This window comes from Miscanthus floridulus, chromosome 5, assembly GCF_019320115.1.
Source record: "Miscanthus floridulus cultivar M001 chromosome 5, ASM1932011v1, whole genome shotgun sequence".
NCBI lineage: Eukaryota > Viridiplantae > Streptophyta > Magnoliopsida > Poales > Poaceae > Miscanthus > Miscanthus floridulus.
This window is the reverse complement of record NC_089584.1, coordinates 101,573,345-101,579,344: the sequence shown is the minus strand read 5'-3', so window position 1 is coordinate 101,579,344 and position 6,000 is coordinate 101,573,345.

Genomic DNA, 6,000 nt, shown 5'->3' with positions numbered 1-6,000 from the left:
GGCGGTCTCCACTAGTGCTCGGAGGTTGCGGTGGATTGCCTGTTCGTGAGAATCGTTCGGCTCGGGCTGGCCGCGTAGAAGCATTGCCGCAGCAGCGATGTTCTGATTGGCCTGAGCGAAGTGTGGGGGATTGTTCTCCCTATCCATGGTGTCACGCTGGACCCGATGGGCACGACCCCAGGCTCTGCTCGCCGGTCTATGTGCACGAGGCACAGTGTGGTGCGCCGAGCGCACTGGTGCGGTTGGTGGCTAGTGCAGCCATTGTTGTTGTAGTTCCTCGCCGTGCTCCCATGTGAGCTCAGGGGTCTCCGCACGAGGGTCTGGAGGGGTGTGAGTCTGCAAGGACTCCGTCACCATCGGTCGCTGTCCTAGAGCGTCCGCCATAGCGCACTCCCGGGACGGACGGTGGCTAGGCGCCATGTCACCGATGCTGGAGCCATCACTCTCAACATCGTCATCCATGAGGTCGAGGAAATAGGTGGGAGCGTAGCTCGCCATCCCCACAAATTCGGACACGAGAGGGGTTGGCGCCGGCATCCTTCGGAGCCCCTGGGCATACGCGTCCGCGGGAGACGCGAGGCCGTATGGGAACCGGTCGTATGACGGTCGCGGCGGGGACAACGAGGTCTCTCCGGGTGATCAGCGGAAGATATAGAATAGCAAGTAATAACAACATGTACATTACTCACAGCGGGGTTTGAGCAGAGAGTTTGCTTGAAATGAACCGCAGATGCCATGTCATCGAAGTTGTGCGTCTCGGAGTCGATGGAGGGTGCCTCTCCGATGGATGCCAGAACGAGTGTCTCCTCATAGAGGCATAGTACGTTGAGCCTGTCGGTGACGAAGTCTAGGCTTCTGAAGAGGAAGGCCTAGGATGGCTCGAAGACAGGTGAAACCCACATCCCAACAGGTGGGAGCGCGGAAAACTCCAGTGAGCCGAAGCGAGTCGTATCGCTTGAGTTCGCCATGGCGAAGGTGGTGGAAAAGTGGGCCATTCGATGAACAAAAAGTATTGAACGTACAACGTCTTCCCCACGGACGGCGCCAACTGTCGGTGCAGAAAGTGACCAACAAGTAAATATTTATACTTTTGTCGTACGTTGTGATCGGAGGTGGCCTAGCACTCAATAACAAAGGGTTTATACTGGTTTAGGCAATGTGCCCTACGTCCAGTTTGAGTCGATCGGTGACTTTATTCCTGAGCCTAGGTGCTCAAAGTTTGTAGTGGGGTTACAAACGAGGCGGAGAAATGGGGGGTACAAGAGGTCCGGTCGGCTCCAGTCGGAAGGGCCGAGAGTGACAAGAGCTCCGCTATGAGCTAAGTGTTCAAGCGTGTGCTTGAGGTTTGAACCTGGTGGTTCTGTGGTTGTGTGCTAGTGAACTTGATCGATCTAATGAATCTAGAATGGCTTGAATGGATCTGGATTCACTTGAATGTTGGGAGAGAGCGCATCCCCTTTTATAGATGAAGAGGATGGCCTTACAAGTGAGAGGGAGAGAGTACGTATGCTTCTAAGCCTTGCTGCCCACGCCGGCGGGTACAGAATGATGGTAGGCGCCCACAATACTATTGAATGTCGGATGCACGTGGGAGGTGGTGTTGTCTTCTTCGGACATGGCAGATGTCGGCGCCTGCCATACTGTTGATACTTGAGGTAGGCAAGGGGGTTTTACCATGTTCGTCCGGTATGGTAAAAGCCGGCGCCCACAACACTGTCGATGCCCAGAGGCATGTGGGGGGGCCTTACTGTATGAAAGTTAATGGCGCCCACAATACTGTAGAGGAAAATGTCGACGCCTACAACATTGTTTGTGTCAGGGAGGTTGTAGAATACTGTTTCCGTAGGTGTATAGGGTATTGTCCCTGGTATCGTGGTTTGACTTGTGCGCTCTGCCTTGCTTTCTCCATTCGTTCCCCGGTCCTTTCCGAGCGGGCGTCCCCGGTCGGTTGGTCCCAGTTGGTTCTGATCGCGTCAGTCGGAGACGAGCAGTGAGCAGGATTTTTACGTACCCCGGTCGAAGACGTTGGGTTGGAGTCAGAAGTAGTGTTTTGGCCAGGCCTTCCGGTCAGAGAGGCCGTCCGGAGGCGGGCTGGATACCGAAGTGATCCCTCTGGTTGGAGAGGGACCCCGGGTTTATGAACCTGACATTGATGGTTTAGTATCTTAAGTTTGATCAATTATAGATAAAAAATATCAATATTTATGATATCAAATAAATATTATTAGATTAATTATGAAATGTATTTTCATAATAAATTATTTTGTAGCCGTAAATGTGAATAGTATTCACTAAAAATTTTGTCAAACACAAACTACTTTTGGTGGCACACAACTTGTGGTTGCATTCTTTGTGGACAGAGGGAGTATTATTTTCTAGACAGGCACCTAGGACCTGCTACTATTCTTTTTTGGACCTGAGTATCAGTGTAGTATTACTTTTTGGCTTGGTAACAATGCTAGCGCATGGCAACGAAATATCCTATAATTCGATATGCACTATTTTAGCTTATATGAACACTGGTTGTGAGTTTAGTGACGCACAGGACAGAACACGACTCTTTTCTTTAGTTAGTATTAGTAAAACACTAAGGCCCTATTAGCGTACAAAGTATTTTTAGAGTTTTAGAAAAATACCATAATTTTATAAAAAATTTCATTTTAGAGTGCCGTGAATTGTTTGTGTGCAACAAACTTTACAGTTTGAATACCATGGTATTGCTGAAACTATAGTCTTTTTAGAGTTTTAAAAACTTCACTCCAGATCTCTTTTTTCTAAACCACAGTTTTGCACATCAATGGTTCTAAAATTACAGTTTCTTGAGCTTCTTAATACTACAACATCCAAACAAGACCTAAACTGGTATGGACTCTGTTGTTGCTAAGAGCATCTTCAGGAGTTTTGTAAGAACAACTCCCTATTTTGATTTTTAGCAAAAACAAAAAAAACCCTCCAACGATTCGATAAAAAGAGCTCCTAAAAAATAAAAAGGTTACCAAATATTCTCTCAAACTCACAAGTTTCTACGGTCGAGAGAAACTCCGTGTCCACTCCCCAACTGATATTTTTCTCGTGAGATTGGAGTAAATTGGACACATGAGTAAATTAAAAAATAAAGCGTTCTAGATAAGAAAATGGTAAGAGACAAGTAAGCTATTAAAAGAGGTTTGGTTGGTTAGAAATAGTTCGGTCTTCTAAATACAATATCGTTTAGAAAGGTAATATAGAAAACTATTGAAGAGGGAAATAATTGAGGTTGATACTTATTTTATTAACTCAATAAATTTATTAGTTGAGGAAGTCAATTATAGGAAACATTTGGAGTTAAGTACTTTGTGAGAGCTCTTACAGGTGCAGTTAGAGTAGCAGACCAGCAGTCGCTGCTGCTTTATTTAAGGCCTGCTTGGACCCCTCTAGTTTTGGCAGTTTTTAAGAATCTAGTTTTTTGTCAGAGACCAATACTAGGGCACCCAAAGAGGAGGAGATAATAACCATCAACATTGGTTCATCCGAGCAGTCAAGAGCGTGACTACAACTCCAACCGACCCCCAGGTGCGCAAGCTCCGCCTCGCCCGACAACGAGGCTGCGGACTCCGCCTCGTCCGACCTCTGGGGGCGGGCTCCGCCTCGTCCGACACCGAGGCCGCGGGCTTCGCCTTGCCCAACCTCTGAGGGCTGGCTCTGCCTCGTCCGACACCGAGGCCGTGGACTCTGCCTCGCCTGACCTCTGGGGACGGGCTCCACCTCGCCCGACACTGAGGCCGCGGGCTCTGCCTCGCCCGACCTCTGAGGGCTGGCTTCGCCTGGCCCGAGCTTTGGGGGCAGGCTCCGCCTCGCCCAACCCTTGGTCTGTGCTCCGCCTCGCCCGACCTCTGGGGGCGGGCTTCGTCTCGCCCGACCTCTGAGGGTTGGCTCCGCCTCGCCCGACCCTTGGTCTGCGCTCCACCTCGCCTGACCTCTGAGGGCTGGCTCTGCCTCACCTAGCCTCTAGAGGCTGGCTCCATCTCGCCCGGCCTCTGGGGGCGGGTTCTGCCTCGCTCGGTCTCTAGGGGCGGGCTCTGCCTCGCCCGGCCTCTAGGGGGACTCTGCCTCGACCAACCCCGAGGCCAGGGGATCCGTCTCGCCCGACGAAAACCCATACCGCCACCGACCACTCCAGGTCCAAGCGAATGGGCCTGGGTGAAAGCTCTGACACCAGAGAGGTGACCGACACGCCCTGATATAACCCGTGACCATGACGGGCCATACCTAGGGATTCACATCACGAACAGCGTCGGGCGTACCAGTGTTGTTCTGCCTAACCCTCGTACGGACACTGATAGGCGCGTCAATTCACCACGATGTTCGCCAGGACAGAGTGGAGTGCCATGACCGAGGGACGACGCCTGCACATGGCGCCAGTGACAGGCAGGGCCGCGACGTGGAGCTGTCTCTGTTGACGTCTACTGGGTCGATAGGACCCACGTGAAGGAAAAGAAGGACTTGGCGATCCTGAAGGACTTCTTCTTCTTCTTATCCTCCTCTTTTTCCATCACTATAACCAGTGCTTTCCCTTGATCTATAAAATGGAAAGCAGGGCATCCCATAAGGGGCATCGCAAGGCATCGCAACACATCGCATCAATTTGGACTCGAACCCATCGAACCCCGAACCGATCAGAACACATGAGCACACAGCTGAGAAGCGATCAAGCTCTCGACACCCGTTCGCCCCTCTCACCAGAGACTTAGGACCTGTCCCTCTCTCGACCCTTTGTAACCACTACTACAAACTTTTAGTGCTTATAACACGAACAGCAGCAACGAACTAGACGTAGGGACATTCTGACTGAACCAGTATAAACCTCGTGTTCTCTTAGCATACCATCCGAGCCAGACGTGTAATATTAGAAATTTACTAGTCGGTGGCAACTCGAAACACCGATACTTTTGGAAACTAGATGAGATCTAAATTAGATCAGTTTTTGTTGTCAGTTTTTGCCAGATTCATAAAAACCAGGAAGCTGTTGATACCTAGCTTTTGCCAGTTTCTTGTGACTCATAGAGCAATAAATGAAGACAGATTCTTAAAAACAGGGGATCCAAACACCCATAAGTTTTTATTCAGGGTCCAGATTTTAAATACTAGAGGCAAAAACTGCTTTTTAAGAATCTGAAATTGATCCAAACAGAGCAGTAGTTCAAGCGAACATGCATTGTATGTTTGAGGGTGAAAAACTATCAAGGCACATTTGCAAGAAAAAGGTATTATAGCTATATCAACAATCAATTATTGTTTTAGTTAATGGTAATGCTGCTTATAGGTCGTCCGTCCACCCGGACGAACCCCGTATAAGTCGCCCGCTTGCTTTGCGCCTCGGTCGTGGTGCCCCCGCCCGCGTCGCCTGCTTGCTCGGTGCGCTGCGTGCCTCTGCTCCAGGAGAGAACCCACCCTCGGCCACACAACCCCGCTTGCGTCCCCCCAGCCCGTGTCGCATGCGCTCGTCCGAACTCGCGCCTCCCGTCGCGGCGACGCTCCATCCTACTGCCCCTGCCAAGGTCTGTGCCGTAGACAAGATCCACACCGGCGACCTCCGCACCACTCGACTGCATCAAGCTCTGCATCGACAAGCTTCCATTCGTCCAAGCAGCAAGCAGATGCTATGCTGAAAGCGCATATTGCAATAGTATGTTTAAAGGAAAAAGTCTACTTAACCCCCCACCTATCAACCATAGTCTACTTCACCCCCCAAACTATAAAACCGTCTATTTTACCCCCCTGAACTTTTCAAAACCGTCTATTTTACCCCCCCCCCCCCACAGGCGGTTTTCGACGGTGGTTTTGCTACAGAAACGGTGGTTTGCTACAGTAACGGTGGTTTCACCTTTTTCTTTTTTTATTTATTTTCGCTGAATCTTTAAAAAATCATAGTAAATCATAGAAAAATCATAAAATGGAAAATCCAATTTTGTTGGACTCCACATGAGTAGATCTACATAGTTAACATATAATGTGGTATGC